Below are 21,012 nucleotides of genomic sequence, written 5' to 3' on the forward strand. Positions count from 1 at the left end.
AACGCTCGAACCAACATCTGGAAGATTGTTTCAAACCGTACAATGTTTTATTTAATTTACAGACTTGATTTGGCTTAGCAGAAACACCCTCAGGTACATCCATATAAATGTCTTCCTTGAGAATACCGTTCAGAAACGCGGTCTTTACGTCCATATGATGAGCATGTAAATCAAACTGATTGGCAAGAGCTAGAATAAACCGAAAAGTAGATATTCGAGCTACAGGAGCGAACGTTTCGTCATAATCTTGTAAATATTTTTGAGAAAAACCGCGAGCAACTAGACGTGCTTTATAGCGCGTTGGTTCACCTACCTCATTATTTTTAATCGTAAATACCCATTTACAACTTACTATGTTTGCATTATCGGGTCTTTCAACTAGAGTCCAAGTTTCATTTTTATGAAGTGAATCGAGTTCGTCTTGTATGGCTTTTAACCATTTGTTGGTGTCGCTCCTATCATAAACCTCATTAAAATTATTCGGTGCTGACTGTACAGTTGTCAGTGATAAATAGATATCGGGATCATTCATTTGTTTATAATCTTTGATGGGTAGATTCGTAATTCTTTCGCTACGTCTCACTTTGCCAGATGATGATGATGGTCCGGCTTCTGAGCTCTCGTCAGAAACAAGTTTGAGTTTGTTGCCTATTAACTTTGCCGATTCCTTATTATCAGGCTTATTAATTTCGGCGGGATCAAGTTTGTGTTTGTTGCCTATTAACTTTGCCGATTCATTATTATCAGGCTTATTAATTACGGCGGGAATTTGAATGGATTTTACATTGGCAGGTCTAGAATTTTCAAAATTTAACTCATCGAATACAACATCTCTAGCAATGAAAAACTCATTATTTTCTATGTTAAACAATTTGTAACCATTTTGGCTATAGCCTACTAAAATTGCTTTGAATGATTTTTCGTCAAATTTTAACTTTCTAGTTTTGTCATGTACAAATGCTGTAGAACCGAATATTTTTAAATAATTTATTTTCGGTTTCTTATTATGCCACATTTCATAAGGTGTTTTATTATTAGGTAGAGCTTTTGTGGGCAATCTATTTATTAAAAACGTAGCCGTCAAAATAGCTTCGCCCCAAAATGTTTTATCTAATTTCGCACTTGTAACCAATGTTCGAGCCATTTCGGTTAACGTACGATTCATACGCTCGGATACACCATTTTGCTGTGGCGTGTATGGTACCGTTAAATGGTACGTTATTCCCTTACAAACACAAAACTCTTTGAACTCATTTGAAAGATATTCTCGACCATTATCACAATATAAATTTGTCACTTTTAAATTGAATAAATTCTCACTTTTAGCTACAAAGTCTTGAAAACATTTGTTAGCGACGTCAACCGAGAAAATACGCTAATTTATTAATTAGAATTGATTAGCAATGTTAACAGACAGAAAATGTTGTAAAATAATCAATTAGAGTCGATTAGATATAAATAACATTCCATCTCTTTCTCACATTATCTGTCATCTCGTTTGCACATCAATTACTCTTCCACGCACTTCTGGAATATTCGAGAGAAAAAGAAACGGGACGGCAACATCGGACCTCTCGCTTCGAACATTCCAGAACTATGGTCCAGAACATGAGAGACAGAGACAGGAATATCGGGAGAGAAAGGGATGGATATAGCCCGGGGCCCTATAAATACGGAGCGAGGCGCTCCGGGAGACAAGTTTGAGTTTATTTGTTGTAATGTTATGTTCAGTTCAGAGAACAAGTGCTCCAAGCAACAAGTGATCTGAAGAAGCAAGAACTGAGAAAAAGAAGCGAATAATAAACGCGAGAAGTCTCAGCAAGTGAAATAGTGGTTTTATTCCTGCAAGTAGCACCTACTACGCCTGACATAGTAAGGGCAAGCTCTCAACGGCAGTCATCATCGTCCGGTCAGCGCTCTCGAACACACACAAACGCATACAGTCCACTGCAGTCCACCACATTTTCCTGGTCCTTCGAGCCGGATCACCACATTTTCCTGGTCCTTCGAGTAGCCGGATTACGGGAATAGCGAAGATGCCTGTCACCAGGTCGGAGAAGCTACGAGGTGCCGCCGCCGCGGCTAACGCCGCCGCCGCAGGGAGAATTACGTCGCCGCCGGTTCATGGAGGAAGTACTCCGACGGAAACCACGGATACTTCATCAACGCTGACCCCGTATCCCGCCGGGGGCGCGTCCTCACCGCGCATCGCCAGGGACCACGTCGCGCCGGCTGTTAGCACCCGGGTTATGGGAGAGCCCGGCGTGCATTTGGGAAAAGGGGAACCAGCACCGCGCTCCTACACAGAGGAGATAACCGCCGACGTCACGAAGCCACACGAAGCACTAAGGGCCCGTATCGCGGAAGCAGAGAAGAGACGTGCCGCCGCCGCCGCCGCCGCCGCCGCCGCCGCCGCCGCCAACGCTGCCGCCGCGACTCCCGCGACTACGGTGACCACCGTGCCGACTGTTGAAGGACAGTACGCGCCACCCACGCCGCAAGTACATGAACAAACGCCGCGACTGTCACGAGTGAATCAAGACACGCGCTCCGTCCGCTCGTCAAGAAGAAGGGCAGAAATAGAGGCCAAATTAAGAGTGGCCCGCCAGGAACTGGAAGTTGCCAAAGCGGAATTGGAGTTGGCCCAATTGGATTCCGACATGGAAGAGGATCCAGAAGAAGTGCAGTACAGGCAAATGCAGATCGAAGATTGGCCGGACCACTCGAGCATCATCGCCGAGAAGGTACCGCCGAAACCACAGCCGCTACCGCCGCCGCCGACCGCCGCGCCGCTGCCGCCGCCGCCGCAAGTTCTACCGCCGCCGCCGCAAGTTCTACCGCTGCCGTCGTCGCCGTCGCCGCCGCAAGTGTTGCCGCCGTTGCCGCCGCAAGTGTTGCCGCCGACGCCGCCGCCGCAGCCACTAACTTCGGAAGGGAGGACCGATATTCAAGAATTGGCCATGGCCATCACCAAGCTGTCACAGAGGGCAGAGGGTGGCCTCACGAGACAACTGGTCGACCTCCCAAGTTTCAATGGCGCATGTGAAGAATGGCTCGCGTTCAGAAGGTCGTATGAAGACACCGCGCGCTCCTTCACGCCGGCACAGAATTTGGCGCGACTTCGAAGGTGTCTCCAGGGGCACGCGAGGGAGGCAGTCAAGAGCCTCCTGTTCACCGCCGAGGATCCGGAAGAGCTGATGAGGAGCCTGGAGGTCCGGTTCGGGAGACCTGGAGCAATAGCCCTGGCGGAGTTGAAGAAGATGGAAAGGCTGCCAAGGGTCAACGAGTCATCAGGGGAGATCTGCATATTTGCCAGCCGAGTCCGCAATGCCGTGGCCACCATCAGGGCTCTCGGCAAAATGGAATATTTGTGTGCACCGGGGGCCGTGGAGTGTCTTATAGAGAAGATGCCGCCGACCATGAAGTCTCGGTGGCTGATGTATCAACGTGAGCGCCGGGCAGAAGGAAAACCAGCGCTCGAACTTATGTATGACTTCATGGAAGTTGAAGCAGAAATGAACAGCGACTACGCTCCCCCAGAAGTGTCCTGGGACCAGAAGAGGAACACGTTCAAGAGGCCGGTCCACCACGCCCCACAAGCGGAGGAATACTATCAGAAGACCGACGTGAAGAAATGCCCAGAATGCCGAGAAGATCACTGGCTGTACGAGTGCAAGAGGTACAGGGAATCCAGTGTAGACGGAAAATGGGAAATGGCAAAGAAGGCAAGAATGTGTTTCAAATGCCTGCGCTTCAAGCACGCAAGGAACACATGCCGGGCACAGCCGTGCAAGAAGTGCACGAGGTGGCATCACATCAGTCTTCACTCGGAGAAGTCCGTAGCAACGAAGACTCAAGAGAAGCCCGCCGAAGGAGTTGTATCGTCGGTGCACACCACGAGCTGCGGAAGGGCCTACTTGAAGATGACGCCGGTAAACCTCTACGGGCCCAAGGGGACAGCAAGAGTGCTCGCGCTCCTGGACGAAGGGTCCACCGTCACGCTGCTGGACTCATCAGTAGCGAAGAAGATTGGGGCGCAAGGGAAGCCGGAAGCCATCACCATCGGGATGGTCGGGGGGAATGGTATGGTGAAAAGCAACTCCCAGAAGATCAACATGAAGATCAAGGGGGTCCATTGCAGAAATAAACTCAACATAGAAGCGAGAACTATCGACAACTTGAAGCTGACGAAGCAAGGTGTCGAAGAAGGAATGCTTCAGAACTGGAAACACCTGAAGAAAATTAAGAAGAAGCTGGTCTACGACAAAGAAGTACCTAGACTTCTGATTGGGCAAGACAATTGGGGGCTGATAGTCACACGGAGACTACGCAGAGGGAAGGCCTCCGAACCAGTTGCCTCTTTGACCAGCCTTGGATGGGTTCTGCATGGATGCAACACTGGAAGAAGTGATCCAGTGAAGTTAGTGCACCACAGCAGATTAGTGGAAGATGGAACGGAAGCCTTGGTTCACCGACACTTCGAGAAAGAGGACATCGGAGTGGAACCACGTCGGCCATGCAACGGCGCCGACAAACCGGCTCGAAGTGTCCTGAAGAAGACCAGCAGAGGGCATCAGGCACATCAGCGTCCCATCAAGAAGAAGTTGGATGGTCATCCCACCTGGATGTCTCAACATGGGAGGCGCCTAGGAGAGAAGGGTCCGCACGGTGAAGACGACACTAATGGCCGTCCTGAAAGAAAAGACATCACCGGAAGAAGTCCTGCACACGCTCCTCCTCGAAGCGGAACACATTGTGAGTTCGCGTCCACTTACCTGTATCAGCGCGGATCCCAACGACGAAGAAAGACTCACGCCGAACCACTTGCCGAACGGAAGATCCTGCGGAGCGATGACGCCGGGCGTGTTCAAGGACCGCGACTTCATCGGGAAGGCGAACTGGAGGACAGCGCAGCGCTTGACGGACCACTTCTGGCGAAGATGGCTAAAAGAGTACCTGCCAACTTTGATGCCAAGGAAGATAGCCGGACGGGAAACAGAAGACCCTCGAGTCAGCGACGTCGTTTTAATAGTCGACGTATCGCTTCCAAAGAACACTTGGCCACGAGGGGAAGTGCAGAGGGTATACCCCGGTCCGGACGGAAGAATACGAGTCCTCGACGTGCGAACACCCAGATGAGTGCTACGGCGACCGACGCGACAAGTGGTAGTCCTGGTTCCTACCAAGACGTCGCATCCAGAAGAGGGAGTGCTTCGCACTGCGGGGGAGATTGTTAGCGACGTCAACCGAGAAAATACGCTAATTTATTAATTAGAATTGATTAGCAATGTTAACAGACAGAAAATGTTGTAAAATAATCAATTAGAGTCGATTAGATATAAATAACATTCCATCTCTTTCTCACATTATCTGTCATCTCGTTTGCACATCAATTACTCTTCCACGCACTTCTGGAATATTCGAGAGAAAAAGAAACGGGACGGCAACATCGGACCTCTCGCTTCGAACATTCCAGAACTATGGTCCAGAACATGAGAGACAGAGACAGGAATATCGGGAGAGAAAGGGATGGATATAGCCCGGGGCCCTATAAATACGGAGCGAGGCGCTCCGGGAGACAAGTTTGAGTTTATTTGTTGTAATGTTATGTTCAGTTCAGAGAACAAGTGCTCCAAGCAACAAGTGATCTGAAGAAGCAAGAACTGAGAAAAAGAAGCGAATAATAAACGCGAGAAGTCTCAGCAAGTGAAATAGTGGTTTTATTCCTGCAAGTAGCACCTACTACGCCTGACATAGTAAGGGCAAGCTCTCAACGGCAGTCATCATCGTCCGGTCAGCGCTCTCGAACACACACAAACGCATACAGTCCACTGCAGTCCACCACAACATTTAAACACTTCTGATTTTGAGTGCATTAAGTATGTAACAGTATAGTGTGTGAAATCATCTATGAAACTAACAAAGTAATTTTTGTCATCTATAGTTGAAGGTGATATTGGGCCGCAAACATCGGAATGAATAATAAACAGTGGTCGGTTATTTTTGGTATTTTTGTCTTTGCATTTTGCAAAGGGGAGTCGTGATTGTTTACCAAGTATACAAGGCTCACATAACTCATCAGTAGGTATAATGTCATTTAATAAATTACTATCATCATCATCAATCACATTTTTGAGTATACTAAATTTCTGTTTGTTTAAGTGACCAAGTCGATTATGCATGAACATGTCTCCAACTTCCTCATTGGCCCTAGAGCAATTCCAAGTATACCATCAATAAAAGCCTAATTAGAGTCATCAAACCTCTCAGTCATTCAATTAGAGCCATTAGAACTTCATAACTATGAGTTGTTTTCTATGTGTAAGCTGAGGACACGTGTCTCCAGCTGACACATCTGTATCTTCGTAAATATTTATGCTACGATAATGTATTATACCTCAAAAATTACAGTCGAATCCAAATAGTAGGCTTTCCACTTTTCAAGACTTTAGCTCAAATACTGTTAAAACCACGATCAAAAAACTATGTGCGAGCTGGAGTACCGTGTCTCCAGCTTACACATCTGTATCTTCGTAAATATTTAAGCTACATCAATGTTTTATATCTCATAAATTAAAGTCGAATAAAAAAACCCGACTTCAATTCTTTCAAAGCTTTATTTCGAACAGTTTTCGAACTACGAACCGATACGTATGTGTAAGCTGGTGACACGTAACACACGGTGGATTATTAAAACCGTATAAGTTAGAGTTGCGTTTTAAAGATCAAATAATTCGTTATAATTGAAGTACACACGAGACATAATTTCAAATCTCTAGGCCTCTTAGTTTCAGAATTAAAAGCCAAAAACTATTTTCCCGCCAAATAATTCAAATAATATGGGTCGACTGCGACGTTGCCGTTCCGTGCGTCCACTAGAGCAGTCGAATTTGAACCTAAAAACTAGTACTGTTTGAATCATTTTTATTTGTAGTTTAAATCATTTAATTTCGATTATAAGAATTTTAGACTAGGAGCCGGCTGATTTCTGTATTGAGTACCTAATAACCTATAAAATATTTTGATAATAAGTTTTTATTTTGATCACAATGTTTTATTTAATCGAGGCAAAAACATTGCATCTATACTAATATTATAAATGTGAAAGTAACTTTGTCTTGCTTTCACGCCTAAATCACTGAACCGATTTTGATGAAATTTGGCATAGAAATGGTTGAGTCCCGGGAAAGGACGTAGGATAGATTTTATCCCAGTTTTTGAAATATGATAAAGATTTTCATCATTATCATATCATCTGAAAATTATAAATAACTTGAAAAAATCGAGTATTCGGGTAGCCCTAGTGATACTCTACCTCTGGGCTTCGGCTTGACAGTACTTTTTGGGTAACCTTGTACAGGTGAACAATGGTGGCGCCCCCTATCAATGTGTTTGGTGGGACAGTTCAGTTTAGTGGGTCTTTTATAGCTGAGACGGTTCATTGTTCAATACAATCAATTCTTTCCTCTCTATTATTTTAGGTGCCTTATGTACGTATAGATTACGCACATTCTTTTTATATGAACGTAAGGGTGGGATTTAGGGGGTCACAAAACCGGTTTTACCGAAACCCAAAAAAGAACTGTATTCAGACATGGCAAAACCAGGTTATTCTTGGAAATATAATAGCTAGAATGAAATACTAAAATAACAATCAAAAACGTTTTTATTCAGCTCGATTATTATCACAGATCAATTAACATTTTTAATAATTAAGGTAGATACACTTTACTAGAAATCCGATGATCTACGTTCTTGTCGGGTATCACTAATGAAATAAAATTCCTACTTCATAAAACTAATTAATCAGGTAAATTATTTATCACAGATCGATCAACTTTTAATAACCTAGGTAGGGTAAGGTGGGGCACAATGTTACACGGGGTACAATGTTACAATGCATATTTCTCCGTCCCTTTCTATTAGTTGTATGATGTTGGTATACACGTTTGTCAAGCTCATAAGAGCTGCTGAACTGAGCCGCTGAACATCATACAACTAATAGAAAGGGACGGAGAAATATGCATTGTAACATTGTACCCCGTGTAACATTGTGCCCCACCTTACCCTATACTTTACTGTGTAGTAGAATACTGGTGATCCACGGACGGGTCGGGGAGGTTTCCGGCTTTTTTTTTTTTTGAAGGGACGCGCGCTGGTAGCTAGAGGAGCTTTTCCAGCTTCACCGGGCAGAGTGGCGAGTACAGAAGGTACTCTAGCCGTTTGGCGATCGTCGGTGCGCGTGCCGACGAGGCCGAGTGTGGGCTTCGCGAAGCGAAAGCGAAGACGTTCGCGATCGGGCCGTAGATTCCGGCTACTGGGACCGCAATTAACTGGGACAGTGGTCCCAGTCGCTGGATCGATAAAAATTAAATATTTTTCTTCCAGCGACTAGGTTCACTCATAGATAACTTAAAAAAAAATATTATTCATTCCAAAATCGGTATCGTACTAAAAGGACAATGACCAAAAGTGGTCCAAATGTCCACCACTAATGAGACCTATATTGGCTTATGGTCCATTAAATAGAGATTAACTTTCAGTATGGGACGAAAAATAAATAAACTGTCAGTAAAAAGTTATGACTGTATGAAAAATTGTAGTAGTTTACGCGCTAATCTCAGGAACTACTGGTCCGATTTGAAAAATTCTTTTTGTTATGGATAGCCCATTTATCAAGGATGGTTTTAGGTTATACAGGGTGTTAGGTAAATGGGTATATGAGCCGACACTAGCACATGTTAACATGGTCATATAAATGGTATGGTGAAGTCAGAAAATTGATATCTTAATTTTAATTATTTTAATTTTCATACAAATCGGATTTTATAAAAAATATTTTGTATGAAAATTAAAAATATTAAAATGATAATATCAAATTTCTGACTTCACCATACCATTTATATGCCCATGTTAACATGGGCTAGTGTCGGCTTATATACCCATTTACCTAACACCCTGTATAACATCACCCTACAACCAATAGGGGCGGAGCAGCGACCACCCGACCATAATTCCAATATTGTTGTCTTTCTTCTGAGTTTTTTTTTCTTTTAGCGAGAATCTAACACGGCACACTAAGCGACATGACATAATATGCATAGATTAATCCGAAATGTGCGATGGATAGAATGATATCAAGAACATTAATTTTCAGATGAAAAGGTAAAAACATGACTTTTCATTCAGTCTTAAACTTTTTACTGACAGCATATTTTTGATTGCGGTTTGGTTATAATGAATCAGTATTTAGTAGACTATTTTACTACATAGGTGGTGGTTGACATTTGGACCACACTCCATACATTTTTGGTCATTGTCCTTTATGAATGGTCCCAGAAAAGTATTTAATTTTTACTGATCTGGCGATTGGGACCGCGGTCCTAGCTAGTTGATTGCGGTCCCAGTTGGCGGAAAGGTTTCCGCGGGTCGGGTATCACTCATCCATCAGAGATTCGTAAATCTAATTAATCTATTTAATTACCACAGATAAATCATATTTTACTAACTAAACTTAGGTACATACATACAACATAGTTACACATGACTAATATTACAGTGATCGGTCGGGTCTAATATCATCACAGTCATCACTCATTAAATATAAAACTATAATTTAGAGACAAAATAAATATTTAAGGAACTTTACCACTAAAATAACAATTACTGAGTTTCTTGCGCTGCTTCTTCTCAGCACTGACCCATTTATTGTCCCGAAGCAGTGGTAGGGTTAATATTGGGACGTGTAAAAGCGCTTTTTTAAAGCCTATTTGCAAAAATAAATGAATTTTATGAATTTTTTTAAATTTAATTTTTTTTATTTTATTATTTCGTAAAGCTTATAATCAGTTCAATTATTATCACAGATCAATCATCATTTAAAAATTTAAGTAGGTACACTTTGCGTATAGAAATCTGGTGATCCAAATTCTTATCGGGTATCACTGATCACTTATTCAATAAAAAATATAATTTGAAGACAAATTATAATATAAGGAACTTTAACACTAAAGTAACAATCAATATACTTCGTAAAACTAATTAATCAGTTCAATTAATATCACACATCGATCAACTTTTAATAACTTAGTAGGCACACTTTACTTATTGAAATGTGGTGATCCACGTTCTTATCGGGTATCACTCATCACTTATTCAATAAAAAATATAATTTTAACATAAGGAACTTTGCCACTAAAATTTAATAACAATCAATATACCTACCTCTTAAAACTAATTAATCAGGTACCTATACTTTACTGTGCTTTACTGTGTAAAAGAATACAGGTGATCCACGGTCGGGTCGGGTATCACTTATCACTCTCTTAGTAAATCTAATTAATCAATTTCATTATCACAGATAAATCAAAAGGACATCATCCACGTTTCATATATTTTTGGTCCAAAATCAAAAGTGCCGGCCAACAAAAAAAAGTGCTGTATTCTGACAGAATACGTTTGCCTTAGCATTTGTTACTATGGCACCAAAGCCGTAGCTCCACTGTGCGTCGAGTATTTGAGATCTAAAAGTCATCGACTATTCATACATTTTTTGTTCAAAATCAAAAGTGTCGGCCAATAAAAAAAAAGTGCTGTATTCTGACAGAATACGTCCGCCTTAGCATTTGTTACTATGGCACCAAAGCTGTAGCACCACTGTGCGTCGAGTATTTGAGATCTAAAATTCATCGACGATTCATACATTTTTTGTTCAAAATCAAAAATGTCGGCCAATAAAAAAAAAGTCCTGTATTCTGACAGAATACGTCCGCCTTAGCATTTGTTACTATGACACCAAAGCTGTAGCACCACTGTGCGTCGTAGTATTTGAGATCAAAGTCAGTCGTTTCATATATTTTTAGAACTCAAATACCACGATGCACAGTGGTGCTACAGCTTTGGTGCCATAGTAATAAATGCTAAGGCGGACGTATTCTATCAGAATACAGCACTTTTATTTTTTGGCCGGCACTTTTGATTTTGGACCAAAATGGATGATGTCCTTTAATAACTTAACATAGGTACCTACATAATTAATACAGTGTGAGTCACGTTAAAGTGTACATATGAAAATAGATGAAACTAGACCTATTTTTATCGACAAAAAAGAGGTCAAAAATTTTTGGAGATTTTTTTAAATTTTTTATAGAATTTTTTTTCTTCCAATTACTTATTGTAAAGAAAACGTAATAACTTTTAAACTAAGCGGTATATCCTGATAAAATAAACACAGTAATAATGCTAAATAACAAGCGATACTAAAAAAATACATAAAATACACAAAAAAGGCCAACAAATAATAAAAAATGATACTTTTAAAAAAAAATCTGCTTTTAAATTCGTGTTTTTTTGGTTATTTGATAAATTTCTCCAAAAAATGCCCATATAACCGGTGGTTTTTATTACTTTGTATTATTCTCTATCGTAATACCTTCGTAAAACCAAAAATCGCATGTCTCTATCCCTATCACAACGTTTGCAATGATCGTTTGAATTAAGCCTCTCCGGGCGCGCCATTCAACGCTTCGTTAACAACGAAACTGAAAATGGCTCTAGATTTGTAATTTTGATAAAGACAAGTTAGATTTCAAATAAAAACAAAATATTTCGAAGTAAAATAAGCATTTAAGTTAAATTAAAGTTGTCTCTACCTGTAGCGGAGAATAATGTTGTGGCAGGCCTTTGTTCAAACGATCATAGCAAATGTTGTGATAGGGATAGAGACATGCGATTTTTGGTTTTACGAAGATAATACGATAGAGAATAATACAAAGTAATAAAAACCACCGGTTATAGGGGCATTTTTTGGAGAAATTTATCAAATAACCAAAAAACACGAATTTAAAAGCAGATTTTTTTCAAAAAGTATCATTTTTTATTATTTGTTGGCCTTTTTTGTGTATTTTTATGTATTTTTTAGTATTGCCTGTTATTTAGCATTATTACTGTTTTTATTTTATCAGGATATACCGCTTAGTTTAAAATTTATTACGTTTTCTTTACAATAAGTAATTGGAAGAAAAAAAATTCTATAAAAAATAAAAAAAAACATCTCAAAAAAATTTTGACCTCTTTTTTTGTCGATAAAAATAAGTCTAGTTTCATCTATTTTCATATGTACACTTTAACGTGACTCACACTGTATAGCTACACACATTACTAATAATACAGTGAACATTGGTCAGGGCTAGTATCACTCATCACAGTCATCACTTAATATTAAAATATTTCTTAAAACTAATTAATGAATTATGACAGTACAGAAGTAACCTATCATACTTGATTAAAATATTTATAATAATAACCAGATCTTATATTTTCAGTTGTATTTTAATTTATAGAATAAATAACGCAGTGAGGTAATACTTTAGTACTACTACTTTGCTTTTCGATTGTCATTTCTAGATCATCATAAGTAAGCCATTCTGATTCTCCTACATTGCAGTGAACTCTGTAGTGTTTTTTAAATTCTAAAAACTCGATCACACATGGATTATTGAACGTTTTGTCAAAAAAAGTTAAATTGTGGGGAAATTTTTGGAGTTCGCATTTTATGCTTCTTTCGGCATCTGGAGAATTTAGCTCAATAGCAATGAATTGTGAAAATTGATATATGTAAAAATTGTACCCGTCACAACATTTTTCTGTGCACTTGTACATTTGTGTCATGCACTCAAGTGCAGCTTTCTCTAAAACCTGTGGCCCCGATTCAAGTATTAACTCAATATTGATGGGTACAAACCCTGTACATCTTTTAATACTCGAGTTGTTTACAGTGCACAGAAAATCTGTACAGTTTTTTGTCCATGTCGTTTTACAATAGCTGTAACTAAGATATTTATCTATGATGTAAGTTACGTTGCATTCACAGTTTACTGTTGAAGATTCAAATTTGAAGTGTAAGTTTAATAGATTATTCCTAATATCTTCAATGTCCGGCCGATTTAAAATCAAAGAAATAATTAAATTAGAAAAAAGGTCACTACTACTTTTAAAAACCTGTAGTATATTTTTCTTTATAGTGCATATTACTGCAAACAGATGAGCAACACTGTCAAACGCACAAGTGTTATTTATACAAAAAGAACCGCTAATGTTGGAGCCATTCTTCAGTAAAGTTATATCGTGAGGTTTTAATGACATTGATATTTCTTTTTCTTCGAACTGGCTTTCATGTTGTTTAGGGGTTTCAATGAAAATTTCTGGTAATAAATAATCAATAATGTCATTTTCTTTTTCTTTTTCATTTTCTTTTATTCGTTTTATAGTTTTACACTTTTTTTTTGCGTACCCTCTCCAGTTTTCTATATATGATGGCTTATTTGAAAAAATTGAATCTTGTGAAAACGAATCGCGGTCTGTGTTTTTTCTTTTTTTTTGGCGAGATCGTGCTGTCGTTTTGCTTTTAGGTTCAAAAGAACTACTTATTTTTGGAATATTTTTTTTGTTCATATTTGTTAACGCTAGCTTTACTTCACCGGAAATATAATTAAAATGTCGCATCAGAAATAAATCGATTCGTACGCGGTTATTATTTAAAAGCAAACATTTGATATTTTTGAAATAGCTTTCTGAATTGCTAGATGACGGTCTTGTTTTATTGGAATTGAAGTGTTTTATCAAAACATTTGACCACATGGGCAACTTTTTTAATAAACGCGTCAGTAATTTTATTAAATCAGGGAAAAAGTATGGATTGGGATGTTTGCTGTCTTTGTCTTCTGTTAGATCGATATAAAGTTTTTCTTTGGCAACCTCGTCTAAAAACCATAAGTCTAATAAGGATTCTGAATTTATTTCGTCATCTTCATTGTTATTAATTATATCTGATGGAGTTGAGTCGATAATTATATCATGTTTTTCGGAATCATGTATTTGGTTTAAGGTCTCAATAGCTTTTTGACATCGATTGCTTTCGAAATTGTTCAACGCAATGATAATAATGCTGGTTAAAATCTTTTTCACTACTTTATATTCTGAGCTGTTTTTAATTGAAATTATACATTTGATATAAAAGTACTTAACATGTGTTTCAACGGTATCAAAAATCTTTTGATCGTGTAAAGTTTTGATAAAATGAGAGGTGTCCAGTCGCAAAAATGATTTTGGAAATTCTGCATCTATTACGCCTTCTAAAATTTTGAAACAATTTTGCAAATAATGTTCAGTACTTGTAAATTGTGTGAATGTCTCCACTAAGGCTTTTATCAGGGCACTTGAATCATCTGTCACAATTTCGTCAGGGTATTTTGGTAGACTTTTTTTCCACGTTTGCAGCCAAGTTGCTATTGTTTCCGCCGTATGAGACGTAGAAATCATTTGGCAGAGTGGTACACTGCTGCCAAAATCATTATATGCCATAATTATATATAAGAACAAATGTTTTTTCTTCATATTTTTAATAAAATCATTAACTTGTGGTGGACGTAACATTTTGAATATCGATCCAGTAGCATCTAAAGAAATAACAATTCTATTCACTTGTTCTAAATATTTTTTAAAAAAAGTTATTTGTAAATTGTTCCAATAATATAAAATAAATGGGCACAATGATATATATTTTATAAAATGTTTGAAAGGAGGTGTCTCACTCATTATCCATAACGACAGTAAAACATTATCGTGAAATAAGCTCTGTGATTTATCTCTTTTTTTCAACTGTCTTAGTGCATTTACACTTGGCAAAAAATAAGGCGAGTCAGAGTTGGTTTGACATATAGTATCATTCGCTAGTGAATTTCTTACTTCAATTGCACTTTTTTCTGACAATTGTTTTGCTAGTGTTTGTGATTTATAACCTGTCATTCTATACCTTTTATTTGAACTGTGCTTAACATCTGGATTTCTGTGTCTAATGATACATTGCATTTCTGTAAAATTTTCTGTCTTATTTTTCATGATTATTTCAATTTTAGCTTTACACTCACTATAATTACAACGACCTTTGCAAACAACAACTGTTTTATCTATTACCTGTTTTACAATATTGGATTTAAACACCCAAAAGCAATTTAATTTTGTATTTTTCCATATGATTTCTCTAACAAAATCCGTCCATTTATTTTTTTGCAGCGATCGTCGCCTTTGAAATAAGCTGCCAGAGGAATCTGATCGTTTCGTTATATATATTATAGGTTCAATCTTTTTCCAAAAATGTGAGTCAACATAAAAGTTAAAAGATTCATATGCATCAGTCTGGTTTGTATAATCACTATCGTCTTCATTTTGATTTAGTACTGTGCTTAAGTTATCTGATCTTGATTCTGAGTCAGAAAATTGAGAAACTTGAGAAAGAGGTTTGTTAACATCATTATCAAAGAAGTAATTATAGTTTTTTTTTAACGAACAATAAATTGCTTTGCACGACAAACGATACTTAAAAGCATCTTGAAGATCGGAGTATAAAGCGCGGTTTTCTTTATTATTGGGAGGTACAAAATTTCCTATCCTACTTTTATATTTTTGGAAAACTTGTCTTTGTTGCTCCAGGTCTACACTTAGCTTTCGACCCCGATGTTTTCCTAAAGACTTATTATTCCTAGCTAATAGAATCAACAAAGTTATAAAAAAAAATGATAATACAATACAATATAACAAAAGCGGCAGAAACATTTTAAAAAAATAATGTAACTAAAATTACAGAATAAAAACTAACAACATGAATTGTAATAAAAACTCGTAAATCATTCTTAATTAATGGACTAATCTTGTTATTTTACTTGCTTGACTGTTTTCACTGCGAAGTGCACCATGACAAAAAGGCGTCTCATAGTATCTTCATCCATAAGAAAATCAGCAAACATCAGAAAGTAGTTATGGATCTGTAATAATATCCAACATTAAAATCATATAAAACTATTAACGAATATAAAAAAACGGTCACTACAATTTATTATTAAAACTGGGCTGCGTTAAGAGGGTTAGTCTATTTTGTGGCTAATCACTCACATGACTGTCCTTGGAGACTACATTCCCCAAAAAAAGTAGTTATCATTAGACCTGACATCATTAGGTTGCATTGTCATCTGAGTTACATTTATGTACAGTCGAATTCATAAATAATATGACAGTTTTCTTTGAATATTAATAATTGAAATTGGTCATACCTTAAAACTCTCGCAACTTTTCCACGGACATGATTATTTGTAGCCTTATTGTTGTCAATCTACCTCCGGTGTCAGTAGCTTATTTGAGTCACCTGTATAATCATAATTAAAAATAAGTGTTTCTTCTGTTACCTTATTCAATATTTTGGTAATATCTAGCACAGTAGGTAGGTACTTAAAAGTACCGAACTTAATACTGAATGAACTAAAAGATCAAGAGAAAATCCTAAGAAAAGTCAATATTATTTGTTTTTACAAGAAATATTATTATGGTAATACAATTATTGCTTGCTTTTTTTTTTAATTTTCACAGTTTGAGTTACACAATAATTACCTACAATGGTAGTGCTGACTGCTGAAAGTCTTTCTAAATAAGTAGTATTTCTCAATAATATTAACTATCGAATGTAAATCTGTACAAGTTCCCCTTTAACTGACATTCTACTATCAGTACTTGCTAGAGTTACATATTAAAATAATTTGAAAATTATAAAAGAGAAAAATATTATAAATAGAGAAAATTATAAAGGAAGAGCAGTCGCCGGCCCGGTAATCCCGGAATTCCCGCCTTAGGCAGTTCGATTTTTTCAAGTTATTTATAATTTTCAAATTAGTTGTAATCAAGAGATGCAAATCTTAACGCTAAAAATTAAATAATTACCTACCTACCTACATTAAAATAATTTTCAATTAATTCCACTTACCGTAGCTCATGGCCGTAGCTCGTCAGTGTGACAAAGGAATTTATTGACAATTTAAAGTCAGTTTTAATTAAAATGTCTGTACAATTCGTCCTTCGTTTGAAACACATTAAAAAAAACTGCTGTTTAGGATTATTATTATGTAGTTTAGAATCCATCTAAAATATCACAAGTCACAAATACGATAAATCCAATGTGTTGTGTGAACTTGTGTTTGTTTGACTTTGTAAAAAAAACTGTTTCCAGTGTTGCCAGTAGGGTCTTGTCAGAAATTACCAGAAATAGAAAAAAAAGTAACCCTCACACGTGCGATTGATATTATTATCATATTGATTCATAAAGCTAACTACTAACAACTTTCATCTTCGACTCTTATCTTACCAATCAGCCAAAATTCATACAAAGTGTTAAAATTAATTGGAAATCATCAACATTTTGAGTGTCACGTTTCAATTTAAATAATTTGTAAATTGACACTATTAATATTTTTTTACTGAATCCCAACTAATCCCAACTAATATTATAAATGCGAAAGTAACTCTGTCTGTCTGTCTGTCTGTCTGTCTGTTACGCTTTCCCGCTTAAACCTCGCAACCGATTTTGATGAAATTTGGCATAGAGATAGTTTGAGTCCCGGGAAAGAACATAGGATAGTTTTTATCCCGGTTTTTGAAACAGGGACGCGCGCGATAAAGTTTTTCTGTGACAGACAAAATTCCACGCGGGCGAAGCCGCGGGCGGAAAGCTAGTAACCTGTAAAAGTTAATTCTACAAATTCCGAAAAATCACCTAAAAGTAACCTTTTCATTAGTGTAACCTAAAAGTAACCAAAGCAGTTCAAAAATCAGCTAAAAGGTTACAAAAGTAACCTTCTGGCAACACTGACTGTTTCTCAATATTGCAGTCAACTGTCATCTTTTTTTTTAATACAAGTTTTACGGCTATGGATATAGATCCTTACGGCCAATTCTGTGCAAATGCCATAAAGTTAATATTCCTTCCGAAGGAATATTAACTTTATGGCAAATGCTGTACAAAATGCTGTGTTTCGTCTATTTTGTGATGTCTTAGTAGTGATTGTGATTTGTGATGTTAATATTGTTAATTTTTTTTTTTTCAACAAAAGAAGAAGAATTCAATGAGGGCTTTCGCGATTGGAAAATCCTGAAAGTGCTTCATGAGCTCTATCAAACGGTTCAAACGGTATTAATAATAGGTTACAGAATAAACTGGATCTATCCGAAACTTCAATGTTTCCTTCTTCCATACATTTAGTACCTACTACTACCACAGTCATGATGACACTCATCTCTTGACAATATTATAGCAAGTAAAGCCTAAAACCAATGTTTTTCATTAATAATTTAAAATAAGAATACAATTTACGAGTTTATTTTAAGTATTTATTATTAAATTAAAAAAATTACACTTCTAAGTAATATTGTGTGTCTGGCATACATTTAGTATGGAAGCTGGAAACATTAAATTTTCAGATAGATCCAGTTTATTCTGTAACTTATTATTGGTACCGTTTGAAAGAGCTCATTAAGCACTTTCAGGATCAGTAACCAGTTTTTTTAATATCTTGTATAGTTAAGAAATAATCGAGTGAGATCACTTAACGTTTCCACCCTGTATAGTTGTTGCCCATTTTTGCCACTTGACGTGGCAGAATCGTGGGACTTCACGGTATTTAAATAAAAATTAAAGTGGTTGCGTTTAGAAACGCCACAAATATTTGAGTCTTTGGAAACAAGTTCGTTATTATACTTGTATATTAAAATATAATTTTGTTTTACCTAGCTTTTTCTTATTAATAAAATATAGGTTATTAAGTACTCAATACAGAAATCAGCCGGCTCCTAGTCTAAAATTCTTATAATCGAAATTAAATGATTTAAACTACAAATAAAAATGATTCAAACGGTAGTAGTTTTTAGGTTCAAATTCGACTGCTCTAGTGGACGCACGGAACGGCAACGTCGCAGTCGACCCATATTATTTGAATTATTTGGCGGGAAAATAGTTTTTGGCTTTTAATTCTGAAACTAAGAGGCCTAGAGATTTGAAATTATGTCTCGTGTGTACTTCAATTATAACGAATTATTTGATCTTTAAAACGCAACTCTAACTTATACGGTTTTAATAATCCACCGTGTGTTACGTGTCACCAGCTTACACATACGTATCGGTTCGTAGTTCGAAAACGGTTCGAAATAAAGCTTTGAAAGAATTGAAGTCGGGTTTTTTTATTCGACTTTAATTTATGAGATATAAAACATTGATGTAGCTTAAATATTTACGAAGATACAGATGTGTAAGCTGGAGACACGGTACTCCAGCTCGCACATAGTTTTTTGATCGTGGTTTTAACAGTATTTGAGCTAAAGTCTTGAAAAGTCGAAAGCCTACTATTTGGATTCGACTGTAATTTTTGAGGTATAATACATTATCGTAGCATAAATATTTACGAAGATACAGATGTGTCAGCTGGAGACACGTGTCCTCAGCTTACACATAGAAAACAACTCATAGTTATGAAGTTCTAATGGCTCTAATTGAATGACTGAGAGGTTTGATGACTCTAATTAGGCTTTTATTGATGGTATACTTGGAATTGCTCTAGGGCCAATGAGGAAGTTGGAGACATGTTCATGATTATGCCATAATTTGTAATTCTTTTGATCACAATTATTATCTTTAGATAAATTTAAAATGCGCTGAGATTTATTTATTTGAAAAGTAATGCTAAAAAGGTTATTAGTATTTTCGCCTGTCATATAACATTTGTTATTTTTATGATACACTTGAACTCCGTTATTACCAAAAAGAACCGACATACCTGCTTTCTGGATGCGACTTACAGATAGCAAGTTATAACGTACTTCAGGTGAATACAACACGTCGTCGATGGATCCTTGAATACCTAAATTTGTGGTTACCTCAATCCTTCCTTTACCAAAAGCGAGAATGGATGATCCGTTTTTAGCTACACCAATTTTCAAAGGTGCAGGTAGCTCAACATATGATGTGAACGCCTCACGAGTATTTACAATGTGGTCGGTTGCTCCTGAATCTAAAAGAAAACAAATTTCATCTTTAGCCAAGCGATTATCAGCAGCAGTAGGTAACTTACATTTTGATAACATAAAAGCGAAACCGTCCTCATCATCGTTGCATGGTTGAATGTTGTTGGCTGATCTCGATGTTGATTGATTATTTTGCTGCAACTTGTTTTTAAAGTAACGACAATCCTTTTTTATGTGATTTCTGCGTCCACAATGCTCACAATACAACTTAGTAATCTTGTAGTTTCCGGGTCGATAATTATTATTTTTCTTTTGCACATAGTTTTGATTTTTCTTGAAAAAGACAAGAGTATTATGATCACCATCATGCTTGGTGCCTGTATTGAGGGCCTTAAGCTCAGTCGTACTTTCAGCCTTCAGTTTCACTTCATGGTCTAATAGACGTGTTTTCACAAATACAAGATTTAGGTGTTCTTCTCCCAGCGTTTCTAACGCAGTGATGACTCCATCATAGCAAGTGGGGAGTGTCAATAAAATGTGTGATATTTTATCCATCTCGTCCAGTCTGGCGCCAGCAGATATCAGTTCGATAATTAAATTATCAAATTTATTGAAATGTTGCAACAATGTATCATCTGGTTGCAACTTCAGATTTAAAAGTTGTTTACGGAGGGCTAATTGTGTAGCTAAGCTTCTTCGTTCGTAAATCTTGTCAAGATCCTCTATAATAGATTTCGCTGTTGCGGATCCCTTGGCGAAATTCAAAAAGGCGTCACCCAAGTACTCAATGATCGTACCTTTTGCTATTTGGTTTTTCTTCGACCAATTTGGATCTGGCGATGTTGAAGTGGTATCTTCAACAACATCTTGCACTCCTAATTCCTCTAAAAGCGACTTTATGCGAAATTTCCATGTACTGTACCGCTCACCGGTAAATTGTTGTATGTTCCTTTTATTTCGCGACTCCATCTTAATACGAGGTATTGGCTTTTAATGTTAATTACTTAGCACAGTTCAAAAGGTAGCCTGGGCCCATAACCTATTGGAAATGGGGTTTGAGAAAATAACAAAAAACCGTTTCAGAAAGTAAAAACTGTATTCTTCCAAGGAAGGAGAAAAAAAGTAGTGACATTGACATATTGATACATGTGCTTCATTCACTCTGAATGAATGAAT

The 21,012-nt window shown here is 37.4% G+C and overlaps 1 protein-coding gene and 1 long non-coding RNA gene across 2 annotated transcripts in view; both read right to left on the reverse strand.

The window, feature by feature from the left end:
• Window positions 1-21,012, reverse strand: part of LOC135082456 (glucose dehydrogenase [FAD, quinone]-like) — a 56,757-nt gene that overhangs the window by 4,716 nt on the left and 31,029 nt on the right. The window lies entirely within an intron of this gene.
• Window positions 15,388-17,300, reverse strand: LOC135082219 (uncharacterized). The gene is made up of 3 exons (XR_010259374.1): window positions 16,811-17,300; window positions 16,107-16,198; window positions 15,388-15,821 (listed from the first exon to the last, which is right to left on the reverse strand). It is a non-coding gene; the product is annotated as an uncharacterized LOC135082219 (long non-coding RNA).

The sequence above is a fragment of the Ostrinia nubilalis genome, chromosome 21, assembly GCF_963855985.1.
Source record: "Ostrinia nubilalis chromosome 21, ilOstNubi1.1, whole genome shotgun sequence".
Classification (NCBI taxonomy): Eukaryota; Metazoa; Arthropoda; class Insecta; order Lepidoptera; family Crambidae; genus Ostrinia; species Ostrinia nubilalis.